Source organism: Aotus nancymaae, unplaced genomic scaffold, assembly GCF_030222135.1.
Source record: "Aotus nancymaae isolate 86718 unplaced genomic scaffold, 86718_ANA_hifiasm-v0.15.2.pri h1tg000016l, whole genome shotgun sequence".
NCBI lineage: Eukaryota > Metazoa > Chordata > Mammalia > Primates > Aotidae > Aotus > Aotus nancymaae.
The window spans coordinates 69,543,370-69,563,883 of record NW_026988428.1 but is presented as its reverse complement, the minus strand read 5'-3'; positions in this window follow the sequence as shown (position 1 = coordinate 69,563,883).

The following is a 20,514-nucleotide window of genomic DNA, read 5'->3' as shown; positions in this document are numbered from 1 at the left end:
TTTCACCATGTTGGTCAGGGTGGTCTTGAACTCCCGACCTCAGGTGATCTGCTCGCTTTGGCCTCCAAAGTGCTTGGATTACAGGTGTGAGCCACCACGCCTGGCCTATTTCTTGTTTTTAAATAACTCAGTGCATCTTGCATCCCTGGGTGTCCTTTAAATCTCATTTCCTGCCAGATGCGGTGGCTCACGCCTGTAATCCTAGCAGTTTGGGAGGCCGAGGTGGGTGCATCACGAGGTCAAGAGATCGAGACCATCCTAGCCAACATGGTGAAACCCCGTCTCTACCAAACAAAACAAAACAAAACAAAACAAAACAAAACAAAATTAGCTTGTGCATGGTGGCGGGCGTGCCTGTACTCCCAGCTACTTGGGAGGCTGAGGCAGGAGCGTTGCTTGAACCTGGGAGGCGGAGGTTGCAGTGAGCCGAGATCACGCCACTGTACTCCAGCCTGGTGCCTGGTGACAGAGTGAGACTCTCTCAAAAAAAAAACAAACACAAAAACAAAAATTCATTTCCTAATATAAATATATAAGAACAAGAAATTCATAGCTTAATTATTAATCAGAACTTGGTTATGGTATGCACATTGAAAAGTGGACATTGGTGGCTTTGGCAAAAAAAAAAAACTGGACATTTTCAGGAACTCACATATACTTCTTTTAGTATAACCCATATTCAATACCATTATGGACTCAGGCTTTTCACTACATTTTTGGATTTTTTTTTTTTTTTAATAATCAGATGATCACAGTGTTGCCTTTTTATTTTTATTTTTAGAGACAGTGTCAGTGCAGCCTTGAACATCTGGGCTCAAGGGATCCTCCCACTTTGGCGTCCCTACTAGCTGGGACTACAGGTACGCACCACCCTAGTCGGCTAATTTTTTCTTTTTCTTTTTTAAAGATGGGGTTTCACCATGATGGCCAGGCTGGTCTTGAACTCCTGACCTCAGGTGATCCACCCACCTCGGCCTCCCAAAGTGTTAGGATTACAGGCGTGAGCCACCGCGCCCGGCCAATTTTTTAAATTTTTTGTAGATATGGGGTCTCATATGTTGCCCAGCCTCGTCTCGAATTCCTGGCCTCCAGTGATTCTCCTGCCCCAGCCTCCCAAAGTGTGGGGATCACAGGCATGAGCCACCATATCTGGCCAGCTTTGACTTTTTACGCTGCATCCTTTTTCCTTTTAACACTATCTCAAACATTTTTGTCTTTTAACTTACATACGTCTAGCAAAGTCTACTTAGGCTGACTGTGATTTTTTCTTGCACCAAGGTATGGAATCAGCTCTTCTCCAAGGAGCTCTGTTTCTTTGAGTGGTGAATGTTATCAGGTGAATGTTATGTCTGGGCACTCATGATGCGAATCACATTATTCACATGAGGACTGAAGGCAGGCGTCTCTGTTTCTAGTGCACTACAGTGGGACCTGGGAAATGAGTTAGAGCTGATGTGTCCAATTCAATTTTAACTCCACTAAGTCCTTTAAAAAAATACATCCTGTTATAAATGATTTTCTTTTTTTTCTCCCCCTTTAAACTTCCAGCTTATTAGTTTTTTATAAAAACAACTTTATATACACACATATATATTTTTCTACCCCCTTCCCTTCATATATGTATTCCAATTAAAACATTAATGAACTTCCTTATGTCATAAATGGACGTACATCTACTTAGATCCCAGACACCCTGGCCGGGGCTTCAAATGTGCCATCTTCACTTTTATACTCCTTGTGTGTCTTATCAACCCTCACCCTCTGGTCGTTTTATTGACAGTCACACAATTTCATTTCACCCAACTCTATTGAATTCACGAGGCTTTGATTCCAATTTCAAAGCCTGGGCGTGGGCTCCCCACTCTCCCGGAGCAATCGCTGGCTTCTGACTCTTCTCTGCCGACTGGAGATCGGGGATATCATTTTCTCATTGTTTCTCCTTGTTATATTCAGGGCTCCTCTCAGACAGTCTCTGCGGATTCTCCTCAGCCACCTGCTCTTCAAAGAGCTTCTGGAGGAAATATAATTAACATGCATCTAACAAAGTTAACCTTTTTAACACACGTGTTTTTATAAGTAAGCAGATTTCTTTTTCACAGTGCATACAATGGAGAAAAGCAGAGGACTCTACTTCCACCAGCTTGTCCCCAAAGTCCAAGCCCCTCTCCTTGTCACCCAGCCCAACCTCTGGCATACCCTCATCCTCAAGTGCTCAGCATTTCTTGTCCTGACCCAGCTCCCTCCTTCCCCATGTCCCGCCTCCTCCACCATGCTGCCCTTGCATAACCAGCAAATGTCCTATATCCTCTCCCCTTCTGAAGAGGACACACCCTAAGAGGCCACTATGATCTCTGGCCCCTGGTGCTCACACCTCTGTGTAATGCCCTCTCCTTGAGTACATGTGCATCTGTCACTTGCTTCTAATGAGCAGAATATGCAGCGGGGTTGGGTGTCACACTGTGATGGAGCGATACTATATGAGACTGTCTTGTTAACAGGCTTGCCCTGGAGACTTTGCTGACTTGATGAAAAGAGCAGCATGTTAGAAAAGCCCACGACGTGGCTAAGAACTGAGAGCAGCTTCCAGCAGACGGCCAGCGAAGAATCAGGAAGCAAATTCTGCTGCACCCTGAGTGAGCTAGAAGCAGATTCTTCCGGTGGCACTTCCAGATGGCAATGAGGCCATCACCCTGATTACAGCCTCCTATGATCCTGAGCAGACAGCCTAGCTAAGCTACGCTGAGACTGACTCACAGACCCTGTGAGATACTAAGTGTGTGTTGTTGTAAGCCTCTGAATCTGTAGTAATTTGTTCTGCAGCCATAGATAAGTATAATCTTACCCCAGCACACACTGCGTCTTCCATAGCCCTCTTACAGTGGTGGCTGTCATTTTCTCCATGCCACAGCTTACAAGCTGGGCAATAAGGTCATTGTCTTCCTTGCTTTCCATTTCCCTTGGCTTTTTCTGAGTCTCAGCCATACAGCTGTGCCACCCTCTTCCCCTCCTGAAAGCCTCTGTTATCAACCGACCTCCAGGTCCCTCCTTCTTCAAAGATCTCTGCATCAGTCTCACCTCCTCCTCCTCACCTGTATGCTGCTCTCATCTTAGGTCAGTTCAGTCCTGGTTTGGATGAAATTGTCAACAGTCCAACTGGACTCTCAGTTTCTTGACTTCCTCCTCCCTAAAGACTGTGTCTGCTATCACTAAGCCACCCACTTCCACAGTCACAGTTTGGGCATAGGCACTATTGGAAGTTGAGACTTTCAAATCACTGATTATTCACTCTCCCCTTCTCTGACAGCTGCTCCTCTACCACTGGCTGGCCTGTGCGGCTACCCCCACTGCAACTGTTCCCCGTCATCAGCACCTCCGATCTGTGGCTGTCTCTATTTTTCCCCACACCATCAGCTTTCTCCCTCCCCTCCCTCCTCCCTTATTATGCTTAGAGTCCATGTCTTTAACAATCTTGGTTAAGCCCTAATCTTGATCCTTTGTCATTTTGTTATCCTGTGTGGCAAAATTCCCACTGTGTATGGCCTCAACTCTCTATTACTGTGCCTGCTGTCAGGCAGCCTCTGGGAAAGTCACACGATAGTGCATATCGGTTCTATATAAATTAATGATTACTATGTCCAGAGGTGCCCTCACTACACCTGGGAAACCCTGATAAGTGTCTGATTAACTTACTCTCCCACAGTGATTATTTCAAACCCTTGTCGATCTCCCCAAACCTCTGGCACTTCCTTCATACCTCCATTGCAGATGAGCTTGTTTCTTTCTTTTTTTTCTTTGAGACAAGGTCTTGCTCTGTGGCCCAGGCTGGAGTGCAGTGGTGTAATCTTGGCTCACTGCAACCTCTGCCTCCCAGACTCAAGTGTTCTTTACATTTTGGCCTCCCAGATAGCTGGGATCACAGGCATGCACCACCATGCTCAGCAAATTTTATATTTTTTTGTGGAGACAAGATCTCATTATATTGCTCAGGCTGGTCTCAAACTCCTGGGCTCAAGCAATCCTCCCTCTTTAGCCTCCCAAAGTGCTGGGATTGTAGGTGTGAGCCAGTGTGCCTGGCTTTATCTCTTCCTTTCTCTTTCTTTCTCTTTTACAGGGAAATAGAAGCTGTCAAATGAAAATTCCCATCTAGAACCTATAAACACACCCGTATTTGCTCTCATCCCATACTTCTTTTCCCTCTGAACTAGCCTTTTCCATATTATGACAGGAGAGAAATCTGACATGACTGACTTCATCTTGCTACTGGTCTCACAGGCTGGCTGTCTTTGCTCATTCCTGGGCATGGGCCAAGTTAACTTTGTGAGAACTTTAGTTCATAGTTTAAATGGTAATAGCTCTAAAACTAAACTGCCCTTGTAACACTAATGAAAGGCCGTTGCATTAGGAGGATGAGAGGGGTCTGAATTCTACTAAGGGGTATGCATAGTGAAACAATTGCAAGTTGTTATTACAGAGGTCACAAGATGTGCAATTTCCCCAATTAATCCTGTAAATAACATCAGTATTGTAGAATCTGATTGACCTTTTGAGATGTCTTTCCTGGTTTTTGCATTTTTGATAATCAGTGGCTCCACCTGGACTTGCCAACCAGGTGAGTCCCTACTGCTCCCCTCAAGGAACCAACTCAGCACAAGAGAACAGCTTTGATTCCTTATGATTTCATCTCTGACCTAATCAATCAGCACTCCCTATTCCCTGCCCCTTACTCACCAAACTATCCTTGAAAAACCCTTGTCTCTGAATTTTTAGGAAGGCAGATTTGAGTAATAAAACTCTGGTCTCCTGTCAAGACAGCTCTGCATGAATTAAATTCTTTCTCTATTGCAATTCCCCTGTCCTGATAAATTGGCTCTATCTGGGCAGTGGGCAAAAGGAACCTGTTGAGCGGTTACACCTCCTGTTGTGATACAAGTGCTGTCATATTTTCTGCCTTAGCCAAATCCCTACCCTTGCACTGTGAATTCTATGGACCCATCTGTGGACCTCCCCAAAAGCTTCTAAGAATATATTTTTTCTGTCTTATTTCTTTTTTCTGCTTCTGAAATTCCAATTATGCATATATTAGATATTTTCATATTGTTCCACAGGTCTCTGAGGCTCTGCTATCTCTTTTTCTTTCCAATCTTTGTTATTACTCTTTTTCAGATTGGATAACTTCCATTGATCTCTCTTCATGTTCATTTGCTCTTTCCACGAGATGGTGCAATGGTCATTAAGCACATTCAGTTAATTTTTTGTTGATGTTTTGGGGTAGGGTCTTGCTATGTTGCCCAGGTCTCAAACTCAAAGGCTCATGTCGTCCTCCCACCTTAGCTTCCTGAGTAGCTGGGATACAGGTGCATTGCACCGAACACAGCCAGTGAATTTTTTGTTCTATATATTATTGTTCTAAAATTTCCATTTGGTTCTTTTTAATATTTTCTATTTTTTGGCTGTGGCTTCCTATCTGCTCATTCATTATGTGTGTGTTTTTCTTTATATTCTTCAGCATAATGATAGTAGTTGCCTTAAAATCCTTGTCTGATAATTCCAGTATCCAAGTTACCTTGAGATTGCCCTCTGTTGTTTGCTTTTCCCTTGAGAATAGGTCACATTCTCCTGTTTTTTTTTTTTTGTTGTTGTTGTTGTTTTTTTGTATGCTTAGTAATTTTGGATCATATCCTGAGTATTTTGAAGGTTATGTTGAGGAAGCTCTAGATTCTATTTAATTCCTCAGAAAAAGGCTAATCTTTTCTTGTTAGCAGGCAATTCATTTGGTTAAACTCAAATTGGAAACTTGGTTTTATCGTCAGTGGGCAGGAACTTGGGTGTCAGTTCAGTTTTTTTTTTTTTTTTGAGATGGAGCTCACTGTCACCCTGGCTGGAGTGCAGTGACACGATCTCAGCTCACTGCAACCTCTGCCTCCTGAGTTCAAGTGATTCTTCTGCCTCAACCTCCCAAGTAGCTGGGACTACAGGTGAGTGCCACCACACCCAGGTAATTTTTGTATTTTTAGTAGAGACGGGGTTTCACCATGTTGGCAAGAATGATCTCGATCTCTTGACCTCATGATCCGATCTGCCCACCTTGGCCTCCCGAAGTGCTGGGATTACAAGTGTGAGCCACCGCGCCTGGCCTCAGTTCAGTTTTTTTTATCTTTAGTTAGGTTGCCTGCAGGTTTCCCTGTTCATGTGTGGTTCAGCAGGAATGAGAGACTTGAGCAGTTTATATACAGAATTCTGGGTTTTTCTTCTCTGGCTTTCTCCGTTCCAGGACTCACCCTTCACTCTTCAATAACTTTGATTACTCTGGGCTCCACTCTCTGGTTCCTCTCACTGTTAAGCCAGTGGGCTTCTATTGGGGGAATTTTAGCTGTAAACAAAAACTAAAATTCTAAGCCCCCCAGCTAACTGCATGCCCTGCCATGTTGGCTGAAGGCCTTCCAAAGTAAACCTGAAAAACTAGTTTGGGCGGTGATAGGAATAGGTTTTAGGACATGTCTCCTTATGCCCTCTTGCCTTTGGAATTCAGGCACAACTGACCAGCATTAACATTAAACAGAGATCTTAAGACTGACAAAAAGACTCTCTAGCAATAGGACTCCAAATTCCAATCTTACTCCAGTAAAGCATCACATGACAGATAGCAGGCTCTGGAAATTAAAGCAGGAATGGCCACAAGAAACAAACCTCTCCAACACCGAACTGGGAAGGAAGGGGTGATAATTGGGCCTGGAGCAAGGTGGCATAGCTGCCTAACAGCCAAGCTCATCTAATAAAGAAAATCCCTGCCCTTATAAAGGCTTACAACTCTAACAATTACACGTGCAAGGGTCTTGGGCTTACAACTCTAGAAATTACATGTGAAAGGATCTTGGCCCATGGAGTAGGCATGAGGTTTGATCTTGTTTAAGTAGAAACAATGCCTTCTGGAAAGATTCCTCCACACCACCCCTGCGATCTACAGGAGGGCAATTAAGGTAGTACCCTGTCTGCCAGCCTTTACTTCTCCTATTGAAATGCAGTGTGGAAGTCAGGGGGGAGGTGGTCTTAGATGCTTAGGTCTCCCTCTTCAGAATAAATGATAGTATTTTCCCCAAAAACAAATTTATTTGACATATTTTAAAATGGCCCTGCAAAGCTGTCTCTTGTGGAGGAAATCTACATTCTATAGAGAATCCCCCTCTTTTTTTCCAAGTCTTTTCCTGACCCACGAGAGAATTAACTACAAGTTTGGTGCCATTTTAGATCTGATAAGAGACATTCACCATCTAGTCTCTCTGATGCAGTAAGAACCTTGCCAGCCTGAACAATATGGTGAAATCCCATCTCTCCAAAAATATCCAAAAACTAGCAGGGTGTTGTGGCATGTGACTGTAGTCCCAGCTACTCAGTAGGCTGAGGTGAAAGGACTGCTTGAGCCCAGGAGGCAGAAGTTGCAGTGAACCAAGATCATATGACTGCATTCCAGAGTGGGTGACAGAGCAAGACTATATCTCAGAAAAAAAAAAAAAAAAAAGCCAGGCACAGTGGCTCACATCTGTAATCCCAGCACTTTGGGAGGCCAAGGTGAGTGGATTGCTTGAGCCTAAGAGTTCAAGACCAGCCTGGGCAACATGGTGGAACCCTGTCTCTACAAAAAATTACAAAAAATAAATTGGGTGTGGTAGTGCGCATTTGTAGTCCCAGCTACTCGGGAGGCTGAGGTGGGAGGATCACCTAAGCCTGGGAAATTGAGGCTGCAGTGAGCCATGATTGCACCACTTAACTCCAGCCTGAGTGACAGAGCAAGACCTTGTCTAAAAAAAAAAAAAGAACCTTGGTCCTCACAACCCCTTATCTTAAGTCAGACACTCCGTTCTATTGATTCCAGTTCTTTAGATAATAATCAATTTCCAATCAGAAAACTTTGAATTCACTTATGACTCGTATGCTCCCCTCTCCCTCTTCAAGTTGTCTCACCTTTCCAGACTAAACCAATGTGTACCTCACATGTATTGACTGATGTCTTAGGCATGAGTGGGGCAGGAGAGGGCTCCCCTACCCACTAGGAATGCCAGGTGATGATCTGGCAATGATGATCTGGTGATGATCATATTGCCTCTCTAAAAGTGATAAATGGCAGCTGGCACCAGGGAGAGGCCATTTCCTGATGGTCCACACCTGTTGCACTAAAGTGTTAACTGAATGCAGGCGCCAGGGAGAAGCAACTTCCTGGGCATGTGTATTAATAGACAAAATGGCAGAGTATGACTTTCCGGGGGCACTGCACTGGAAAAGTGAAGAAAGCCTCAGATGGGTAAGCATACAACTTCCTAAACACACTGAAGTGCTCACTTCCCAAGGGAAAAGGCGATGCCGCGCATATGGGCAGCCCACCTTAAGGGAAGAATCATGGGAAAGGGGCCAGATTATAAAGTCCTAGGATCAGGGTTAAATACTGCACTTGACCTCGGTGTCTGCTTGGGTCTCTTCCAAGTGTGCTTTCCTTTCCTTTCTTTCCTGTTCTAAAGCCTTTTTTTTTAAATAAACTTCCATCCGGCTCTGAAACTTGCCTCACTCTCTTTTTCTGCTTTATGCCCCTCAGTCAAATTCTTTCTTCTGAGGAGGCAAGAACTGAGATTGCTGCAGACCCGCACAGATTTGCTGCTGGTAATTCGGAGATCTTCCACCGGTAACATTATGCCTCCCTAAAATGTGTAAAACCAAGCTGTAAGCCAGCCACCTTGGGCACATGTTCTTAGGACCTCTTGAGACCGTATCTTGGGCCTTGGCCACTCGTATTTGGTTCAGAATAAACCTCTTTAAATATTTTACAGTTTGACTCTTTCGTTGGCATGGCCATCCTATGCTGTGCTGTGACTGTGGCCAACACAGGGAAAATCTAATGGGTTCACAAACACGTGCACCCATTTCACGCCAGCTGCTTCTGGCACATGTCGAATACCCTCCAAAACCTACCTACTTGGGCTTACTCTCCAGAGCCCTTAGGTAGGTAGATTTTCTGTTTGTTTGTTTATATATTTTGTCCAGAATGTATACATTTTATCTGTCGAGGATTGGTCAGCTAGACACTGATTTCTTCATACCAGAAATAGGATTCTGCCCATGAGTTTTTTTTTTTTTTTTTTTTCCTGAGACAGAGTTTCACTCTTGTTGCCCAGGCTAGAGTGCAATGGCATGATCTTGGCTCACTGCAACCTCCACCTCCCAGGCTTAAGTGATTCTCTTGCCTCAGCCTCCCAAGTAGCTGGGATTACAGGCATGTGCCACCACACCTAGCTGATTTTGTATTTTATTTTTTTAGTAGAGACGGAGTTTCTCCATGTTGGTCAGGCTGGTCTTGAACTCCTGACCTCAGGTGATATGCCTGCCTTGGCCTTCCAAAGTGCTGGGATTATGGGTGTGAGCCACCACACCTGGCCTCTGCCCATGAGTTTTAAATGGGCTCAATTCTCACATAAAATTCCCCAACCCTCCCTTGATATACAATCTCCTTCAACAATCTGCCCTATGTGTCTTCCCATCCACAGCCAATTCTCTTGAAAGAATAGTTTTACCGTCTTTATTCCTCAGTCCCTACTCCCTTCTCAGCCCCTCCAGCACAGTCTCTGCCTTATGATAACAAACAAATGGCTTTTGCCAAGTTCCCCAGTGACCTTCAACTTACTAAATCTGATGGACACTCATTAGCTCTCATCTTCCTTGAACTCAGCATCTTTCCCTTCACGTCTAGCCCTCTTCCACTGTTTCTTATCTCAGTTAATTACTCCGCCAACCATCCTCTTGAACTGGCCAGAAACATCATAATGAGTCTTTTTTTTTTTTTTGAGACAGGATTTCTCTCTGTTGCAAAGGCTGGAGTGCAGTGGCATGATCACAGCTCACTGCAGCCTTGAACTCCTGGCTCAAGTGATCCTTCCATCTCTACCTCCCAAGTAGCTGGGACCACAGGTGCACACCAACATGACTGGCTAAATTTTGTATATTTTGTAGAGAAGAGGGGTCTTGTTATGTTGCCCAGGCTGGTATTAAACTCCTGGTCTCAAGCCATCCTCCCATCTCGGGCTCCCAAAGTGCTAGGATTACAGGTGTGAGCCATCACACCTGGCCAATGAGTCTTTCTTGACACCTTCTTTCCCCATATTCCTTATGCTCATTGATGATGTAAATTTCACCTTTTACATCTCTCTCAAGTCTATCCAGATTACTCCTTTTTCACCACCACCACAAGCTAACTTCCTCTTGTGCTGAGATCCCTGCTAAAGCCTCCTGTATCCTTTCTGACCCCTGTCCCTCTAATTTGTTCTCCATGCTATGGCCAGAGTGATAGGCTCAAAGTGCAAATCTAATCATGTCACTCTCTTATTTAAAACACTTCACTGATGACTTACTTATTTTATGGCATACACTCATGCCAAAATTATTTACTTGGCCTGCCATAGGCTGAGGCTTATCTAATTATTTGTCTTTAGCTTGCAACATGATTCCCACCACTTCTACTGCAGACTTATTAATATTTCCTGTTTGGTGGGAAGTTCGTGTCTGGGTCCAATGCTTTTAATAGATCAGACCTTGTATCCATGGTTTGGTCTGTAGAACAGAATTTAAAGTGATTTTAAACTGTGGAATTGCCCTTGATAAACACATATGAATATTCTAAGATCAGTAAGAAAGTTGATACAGATGTAGCTGATATGACTATTACTGTTACATTTATTGATTCCAATCAACCATGCAAATTCCTCAGTTGTTACCCACATGTTCAGATAGATGGCGTACATGTCCACCTGTGAGCGCGTGTGTGCATGCACACACGCACAGAGCCACTTGCAGGTAGTTCCCATGTGTTTCTGAATACTGTACATCAGGTGGACAAATGCCAACAGCTTTAGCTTTACCTGAAGATCTATTGCAGGGCATTCTGCTTTTCTTGGCTTCTGAATTTGCTCTCTGATTTCACAATGTTGTCTGTGTATTTCTGTCTCTACAGAGTACATGCTGACCACCAGCAATCCCAGACATAGAATCTGCTCTTCTTCAGACCAAGACCTTATAAAATCTAGGGGGCTCCAGACACCCTCCTACTCCAGAAGTGCATGCTTTCTGCAGTCAATGGCCCATCGCACGTCACACACACTCATGCACGTCACACACACACCCACAGAATTACCAGCACTCATTACGCTCAATGCTTTCAAATAATCTTTTTGTTTTTTACACTTTGGAACTTGGATTCAGCCCACTCTCATCCCCATGAGCCATCTGAGGATAGCCAGGAGTCTGAAGGCCCCAATTTGAAAAACACACTAGTCTGGTATGGTCTGATGTCTGTTTTTGTAAATAAAGTTTTACTGGAACACAGACATGCTCATTTTTATTTATTTATTTATTTTTGAGACAGAGTCTTGCTCTGTTAATAGGCTGGAGTGCAGTGGCACAATTTTGGCTCCTGGGTTCAAGTGACTCTCCTGCCTCAGCCTCCCCAGTAGCTGGGACTACAGGCGCATGCCACCACATCCAGCTAATTTTTGTATTTTTAGTAGAGATGGGGTTTCACCATGTTGGCCAGGATGGTCTCGATCTTTTGACCTCATGATCTGCCCACCTCAGCCTCCCAAAGTGCTGGAATTACAAGTGTGAGCCACGACTCCTGACTGTTCATTTATTTATGTACATAGATATATATATTTGAGACAGAGTCTTGCTCCGTTGCCCAGGCTGGAGTGCAGTGGCATGATCTTGGCTCATTGCAGCCTTTGCCTCCTGGGTTTAAGTGATTCTCCTGCCTCAGCCTCCTGAGTAGCTGAGATTACAGGTGCATGCCAGCATGCCTAGCTAATTTTTATATTAGAGATGGGGTTTCACCGGATATTGGTCAGTCTGGTCTCTAACTCCTGACCTTGTGATCTGCCCACTTTGGCCTCCCAAAGTGCTGGGATTACAGGTATAAGCCACTGCACCAGGCCTATTTATGTGTTTTTTATGACTTCTCTCCTGCTTCAATGGCAGAGCTGAGTAGTTGGGACAGAGACTGTATACCCTACAAAACTGAAAATATTTACTGTCTGGCTCTTCACAAACAAAATTTGCTGCTGGAAACAGATGCTTGGTCTGACAAAGAAAAATTAGGACTGAGACAAAGGTTCTCTCAGCAAGGCAATTTTACTTTCTGCAGAAAGGGTGCTCCTGTTAGGCATCTTGCCATGAGAGTACAACAAACAAAGGAAAAGCAGACACATTTCTCCTTTATGCATTTGGGGTCGTCCTTACTGCTGTGTCTGATCTCCGTTAGCTGGAGCCAGACCTCAATCTAAAACTGAATCAAGACAAGCCTGACCAACATTGTGAAACCCCGTCTCTACTAAAACTACAAAAATTACCCAGGTGTGGTGGCGGGCGCCTATAGTCCCAGCTACTCAGGAGGCTGAGGTGGGAGAATTGTTTGAACCTGGGGGGCGGAGGTTGAGGTTGCAGTGAGCTGAGATCACACCACTGCACTCCAGCTACTCAAGCCTGGGTGAGAGAGCGAGACTCCATCTCAAAAAACAAACAAACAAAAAAACTTTCTTGAATAGGTAAAAGCGATGGAGAACAAAAGAGAAAGAGGAAGTCCAAATAAGGAAGGGACAGGAAGTTGCTTGTGAAAGAACTTAGAAAAGTAATAACATAAATATCTTGGTTAAAGTACAAGGACGTAGAATGTACGATGTCCCTGTGAGCATGTCTAGCACAAATATCTTGGTTAAAGCACAAGGACATAGAATGTATTTATTCCTTTATAGCTAACAGCTACATAGGATAGGGCTTAACAAAGAGTTACTAGTAAAAAGTAAGAAGGCTTTGAAGAAAGTTAGTCTTTAAAAGAAACTAACTTTATTATTTCTGGCTGGGTGTGGTGGCTCATGCCAGTAATCCCAATACTTTGGGAGGCCAACGTAGGCAGATCACAAGGTTAGGAGTTTGAGACCAGCCTGACCAACATGGTGAAACTCCATCTCTACTAAAAACACAAAAATTAGCCGGGCGTGGTGGTGAGTGCCTGTAATCCCAGCTACTTGGGAGGCTGAGGCAGGAGAATTGCATGAACCTGGGAGGTGGAGGTTGCAGTGAGGTGAGATAGTGCCACTGCACTCCAGGCTGGGTGACAAGAGCAAAACTCCATCTCAAAAAAAAAAAAAAGACTTATTTCTAACGTTTATTATTATTCTTTAGCAAGAAGGGAAACTTTGAAGAGGAACTTTTCGGCTTCCCACAGCTGCCTCCATCTACTCTGTTTTCCAATTTTCTTAGCAACAATCAGTAACAAAGTAGAGTTGCCAGATTTAGCAGTTAAAAACACAGGATATTCAGTTAAGGTGAATTTCAGATAGACAACAAATCCCTTTTTTTTTTTTTTTTTTTTTTTTAAGAATAAGTATGGGCTGGGGCCGGGCGCGGTGGCTCATGCCTGTAATCCCAGCACTTTGGGAGGCCGAGGCGGATGGATCACGAGGTCAAGAGATGGAGACCATCCTGGTCAACATGGTGAAACCCCGTCTCTACTAAAAGTACAAAAAAATTAGCTGGGCATGGTGGTGCGTGCCTGTAATCCCAGCTACTCAGGAGGCTAAGGCAGGAGAATTTCCTGAACCCAGGAGACGGAGGTTGCGGTGAGCTGAGATCGCACCACTGCACTCCAGCCTGGGCGACAGAGTGAGACTCCATCTCAAAAAAACAAAACAAATCAAAACAAAAAGAATACGTATGTCTCAAAAATCACATGGCAGCCCTATATAACAAAGACTTACACAAGACCCCTGTGGTCCCCTCAATCCTGCCACCTGCCTCACTTTGAGCCTTGGAGGAGAAAGAAGGTGAAGGAAGGAGGGGCCCTTGGGATGATGTGCACCCTTTAGAAGAGGGCATTTGGAATGGAAGTAGAGCAGTCTTTGGTCAGGTTTCCCTGCCTGACCTTGGCAACTGTGGAAGCTCTAGTGCTTGCGGTTGTCTTGGTGCACCTGGTAGGTGTCAGTGACAAGTAACTATCCTACAAATTGCACAAGTAAATGTGGTCAGGGAAGTGAGGTAGGGAAGGAACTGTTTCATCACTCTGGGATGTGCTCCTTTAAAATAGTTGCTCCAGTGTACATTTAACTGATGGTTTATAAGTTTTCTTGTCTAGTTTCTTACCTTGTATTTTTTTAATAAAAAAATTTAATATTTTACTCTTTTTCTTTAAAAAAAGTACAAAAAGTAGAAACAAGGGCTCACTATGTTGCCTAGACTGTTCTCAAACGCCTGAGCTCAAGTGATCTCCCGCTGGGCCTCCCAAAGTGCTGGGATTAGAGGTGTGAGCCACTATGCCCAGCCAATGCCCTGATTGAGACGGATTCTCACTTAGTGACCCAGGCTGGAGTGCAGTGGCACTATCTCAGCTCACTGCAACCTCCACCTCCCAGGTTCAAGCGATTCTCCTGCCTCAGCCTCTGAGTAGCTGGAATTATCAGTGTGCACCACCATGCCTGGCTAATTTTTGTATGTTTAGTAGAGATGGGGTTTCACCATGTTGGCCAGGCTGGTCTTGAACTCCTGACCTCAAGTAATCTCCCCACCTCGGCCTCCCAAAGTGCTGGGATTACAGGTGTGAGCTACCATGAACAGCCAACTTTTATAGATGTGGAAACTACTATTCTGTACTGGTAGACATGAGAGTGGAACCCTTTTTTTTTTTTTAGATGAAGTCTCATTCTGTTGGCCAGGCTGGAATGGGCAACACTGGTGTGATCCTGGCTCACTACAACCTCTGCCTCCTGGGTTCAAGGATTCTCGTGTCTCAGCCTCTCGAATAGCTGGGATTACAGGCATGCGCCACCACACCTGGCTAATTTTTTGTATTTTTAGTAGAGATAGGGTTTTACCATGTTGGCCAGGCTGGTCTCGAACTCCTGACCTCAGGTGATCTACCCACTTCGGCTTCCCAAAGTGCTGGGATTACAGGGGTGAGCCACAGTGAACAGCCAATTTTTATAGATGTGGAAACTACTATTCTGTACTGGCAGACATGAGAGGGGAACTCCTTTTTTTTTTTTTTTTAGACAAAGTCTCTTTCTGTTGCCCAGGCTGCTGTAGTGCACTGGTGCGATCTCGGCTCACTGCAACCTCAGAATTCTGGGTTCAAGCGATTCTCCTGTCTTAGCCTCCGGAGTAGCTGGGATTACAGGTATGCGCCACATGCCCAGCTAATTTTTGTATTTTTAGTAGAGATATGGTTTTGCTATGTTGGCCAGGCTGGTCTCGAACTCCTGACATCAAGAGATTCCTCTACCTCAACCTCCCAAAGTGCTGGGATTATAGGTGTGAGCCACGTGTCTGCCTGAGAGTGGAACTCTTCATACATTCCACCTCTCACTCTACCCTCACATCATCTCCGTGTCAGAGGGTTGGTGGAAGTCTCTTCAGGTGGAAGATTCCTCCGAAGTAACTTTGTGCATTACAATCTGGATGGAGCAGTAGTTAAGTGTGCAGGCCCTGCAGCCAGACAACCTGGGGTTATGTCTTAGCTTAGTCATTTACTGGTGAAATGACCTGGGAGAAATTACCTGAGCTGTCTGAGCCTCAGTTTCCTCATCTGTAAAAATGTTGGGATGATGATGCTACCTACCTTATGGAGTTGTGAGAATCAACATATAAAGTATTTAGAACTGTGCCTGGCGCATAAACACTTGGTACATGTTAGCTGTTAGCTGCTTTGCAAGTCACTTAAAACCTGTGGCCGACTGTGAAGTGTTTGTGGAGCCCCACTCCGGCAGTGTGCACTCTCACCACTAGGTGTCGCAATTCAGCAGGCACAGTCCTGAAGCTTGACTTGGGGTGGTTGGCTGGGACTTTAATTTTAGCCTATTGTCATTTTTGATTTGATTTGGTGATTTCAAGGGGATAAACTGACATGCCATCTTTTGAAGTCCTTGGGGATCCAGAAATTCCAGCAGAGTTGCTGACATCCAGGCCTGGAAGGAACTGTGTGGAGTCCTGCCTTTGTTCACAGTTAAAGAGGCATATAATTTATCATCCACACCAGGATATTTTGAGAGCGAAAGGGGGACTGTTAGAAACTATGCCAGGACAAGAGGAATAAGTAGGATGTGCTCCCGAAACTTGGATACAGCCACCCTACCCATCTAACCCAATATATGGTACTCCTCAGCAATGTTTTGAATCTGAAGGAGGGAATCTCAATGACATTTCCTCAGAAGCATGGCATGATAAGCGGTGACTTCATGTGCTCATTAGTCCCTTCCCCAAGAGGGTCATGCCTCATTGTCAGGTTTCCTTATGTTTAGTTCTCGGTGGACACGATCAGCGTGTCTACGTCACAGACCACTAGTCACCTTGGTGTCCTTTATGCTGAATAATCCCATCTCCTCTATAGCTTTTCTTCAGAGCTTCCTTCCAGCTGTCAGCCCCTCAGAGGCACTGAGGCGTTCATTAGTGAACGCCTGGTGAAGGAGGGTGAGCAGCAAAGCCATTTTCTGGGCGATTGCTGAGGAGATTCTTCTAAGGTTTCATCCATCTCTAAAACTTCAGAATCCCAATATTTCAGATTTGCTTTAATTAATTAATTTGAGACAGAGTCTCACTCTGTCACCCAAGCTGGAGAGCAGTGGTGTGCTCATGGTTCACTGCAGCCTTGACCTCCCGGGCTCAAGCAATCCTCTCTCTTCAGCCTCCTGAGTAGCAAGTGGGACTACAGGTGTGTGCCACCATGCCCATGCACACCTGGTTAATTTTTATATTTTTATTAGAGATGGGGTTTTGCCATGTTGGCCAGGCTAGTCTTGAACTCCTGGGCTCAAGTGATCCACCTGCCTCAGCCTCCTAAAGTGCCGGGGTGTGAGCCACTGTGCTCCACCTTTTTTTTTTTTTTTTTTTTTTGAGACCCAGTCTCGCTCTGTCATCTAAGCTGGAGTACAGTGGCATCATCTCGACTAACTGCAACCTCCACTTCACGGGTTCAAGCGATTCTCCTACCTCAGCCTCCTTGTAGCTGAGACTACAGGTGCGCGTCACCATGCCCAGCTAATTTTTTGTATTTTTAGTAGAGATGGGGTTTCACCATGTTAGCCAGGATGGTCTTGATCTCCTGACCTCATGATTCGCCCGCCTCGGCCTCCCAAAGTGCTGGGATTACACCACCTATCTTTTTTTAAAGTGCAGAGGGACTTTGGGAAGCCAAGATGGGAAGATTACTTGAGGCCAGGAGTTCAAAACTAGGTTGAGCAACATAGTGAGGCCGTCATCTCTACAAAACAAAAAATAAAAGCCAAAAACAAACAAAAGAAAACCCAATTAGCTGGGTTTGGTGGTGTGCACCTGTGGTCCCAGTGACTTGGGAGTCTGAGGTAAGAGGATCCTTGAGTCCAGGAGTTCGAGGCTGCAGTAAGCCATGATGGCACCACTGCCCTCCAGCCTGGGCGGCAGAGCAAGTTCCTGTCTCAAAAACAACAAAAGAAAACAAAAACCAAGAAGGGCAGGAGGAAGCAAGCATTTGTTGAGCAGTCATCACGAATCACATGTTGTGTTTTTGCCTCCATCATCTTGGTCAGCCCATCAACCTTATGGAATTGGTATTTTTTTATTTTTTGAAACAGAGTCTCGGCTGGGCGAGGTAGCTCTCACCTGTATTCCCAGCTCTGTGGGAGGCAGAGGCGGGTGGATCACGAGGTCAGGAGTTCAAGACCAGCCTGGCCAAGATGGTGAAACCCCGTCTCTACTAAAAATACAAAAATTAGCCAGGTGTGATGGTGGGCACCTGTAATTCCAGCTACTCAGGAGGCTGAGGCAGAGAACTGCTTGAATCCAGGAAGTGGAGATTGAAGTGAGCCAAGATCGTGCCACTGCACTCCAGCCTGTGCAACAGAGAGAGACTCTGTCTCAAAAAAAGAAAAAAAAAAAAGACCAAAAAAAAAAAAAAACCAAAAAACGGAATCTTGCTCTGTCACCCAGGCTGGAGTGCAATGGCGCGGTCTTGGCTCACTGCAACCTCTGCCTCCTGGGTTCAAACGATTCTCTTGCCTCGGCCTCCCAAGTAGCTGCTATTACAGGCGCCCTTCACCACGCCCGGCTACTTCTTGTATTTTTAGTAGAGACAGAATTTTACCATGTTGACCATGCTGGCCTTGACCTCCCAAAGTGCTAGGATTACAGGTGTGAGCCACCGTGCCCGGCCTGGAATTGGTATTCTTATGTCCCATTGCACAGGTGAGGAAACCGGCCTGGAGAGGTCCCAGCCCACAAAAGCGGAGCCAGGATTCAGACAGGTGTGTCTGGCTCCCAAGCCCTATGGCTGCTCCCTCACCAGGCTGCATCCGATGGACTACCAGTTGAGTTGGCTCACTAGCAGACAATCCTAGCACATCTCTTTCCCTCTGAGACCCAGATTCCTCTTCTGGAGGCTGGGTAGAGTTGGCTACATGTACTAAGGGGCTGCCACAGTGACTGGAGAGATTGGGGCTGGTGGGGGTTCCTCTGGGAAGACTTTGTTAGGGGCATTGAGCAAGGTTTTGGATGAAGCAAAATGTGGAAGGAGAGTATTTTACTTGGTGGGAAAGGGAGCTCAGAAGGAGATGGATTATGGGTTTAGTCTAATCGACAAAAACAAGGTTGTGTATGTGAGAGGGAAAAGGGCCCAGAAGATGAATTAAAACTTCCAGTCTAATTAGCAGAAAGCAAAGTTGACCCTTGTGATTATAGCCAGGTTTTAAAAACTTGTCCCCAGTTAAGCTTAGTGCAGTGGTTGGGCACGTGGGAAGCACAGCATAGTCTTTCTTTCTTTCTTTTTCTTTCTTTTTTTAAAAAATATATTTATATTTTATTGCACTTTAGGTTATGGGACATATGTGAAGAACATGCAGGATCATTGCCTAGGTACATACATGTCAATGTGGTTTGCTACCTCAACCCCATCACCTATATCTGGCATTTCTCCCCATGTTATCCCTCCCCAACTCCCTACCCCCCACTGTCCCTCCCCTCGTACCCCCCTCATAGACCTCAGTGTGTGATGCTCCCCTCCCTGTGTCCATGTGTTCTCATTGTTCAACACCCATCTATGAGTGAGAACATGAGGCGTTTGATTTTCTGTTCTTGTGTCAGTTTGCTGAGAATGATGGTTTCCAGTTTCATCCATGTCCCTACAGAGGACATGAACTCATCGTTTTTTATGGCTACATAGTATTCCATGGTGTATATGTGGCACATTTTTCCCTGTCCAGTCTATCCTTGATGGGCATTTGGGTTGGTTCCAAGTCTTTGCTATTGTAAACAGCACTGCAATGAACATATGTGTGCATGTGTCTTTCTAATAGAATGATTTATAATCCTTTGGATATATACCCAGTAATGGGATTGCTGGGTTAAACGGAATTTCTATTTCTAGGTCCTTGAGGAATCGCCACACTGTCTTCCACAATGGTTGAACTAATTTACACTCTCACCAACAGTGTAAAAGTGTTCCTATTTCTCCACATCCTCTCCAGCATCTGTTGTCTCCAGATTTTTTAATGATCACCATTCTGACTGGTGTGAGATGGTATCTCAATGTAGTTTTGATTTGCATTTCTCTAATGATCAGTGATGATGAGCATTTTTTCATATATTTGTTGGCCTCATATATGTCTTCTTTTAAAAAGCGTCTGTTCATATCCTTTGCCCACTTTTGAATGGTTTTTTTTTTTTGTAAATTTGTTTTAGTTCTTTGTAGATTCTGGATATTAGCCCTTTGTCAGATGGGTAGATTGCAAAATTTTTTTCCCATTCTGTTGGTTGCCAGTTCACTCTAATGATTGTTTCTTTTGCTGTACAGAAACTCTGGAGTTTAATTAGATCCCATGTGTCTATTTTGGCTTTTGTTGCCAATGCTTTTGGTGTTTTAGTCATGAAGTCCTTGTCTATGCCTGTGTCCTGAATGGTTTTGCCTAGGTTTTCTTCTAGGGTTTTTATGGTGTTAGGCCTTATGTTTAAGTCTTTAATCCATCTGGAGTTAATTTTAGTGTAAGGTGTCAGGAAGGGGTCCAGTTTCTGCTTTCTGCACATGGCTAACCAGTTTTCCCAACACCATTTATTAAACAGGGAATCCTTTCCCCATTGCTTATTTTTGTCAGGTTTAAGATCAGATGGTTGAAGATGTGTGGTGTTGCCTCCAAGGCCTCTGTTCTGTTCCATTGGTCTATATCTCTGTTTTGGTACCAGTACCATGCTGTTTTGATTACTGTAGCCTTGAGGTATAGTTTGAAGTCAGGTAGCGTGATGCCTCCAGCTTTCTTCTTTTTCCTTAGAATTGACTTGGCTATGAGGGCTCTCTTTTGGTTCCATATGAAATTTTTTTTTCCAGTTCTGTGAAGAGGGTCATGTAGCTTGATGGGGATAGTGTTGAATCTATAAATTACTTTGGGCAGTATGGCCATTTTCACAATATTGATTCGTCCTAACCATGAGCATGGAATGTTTTTCCATCTGTTTGTGTCCTCTCTTATTTCC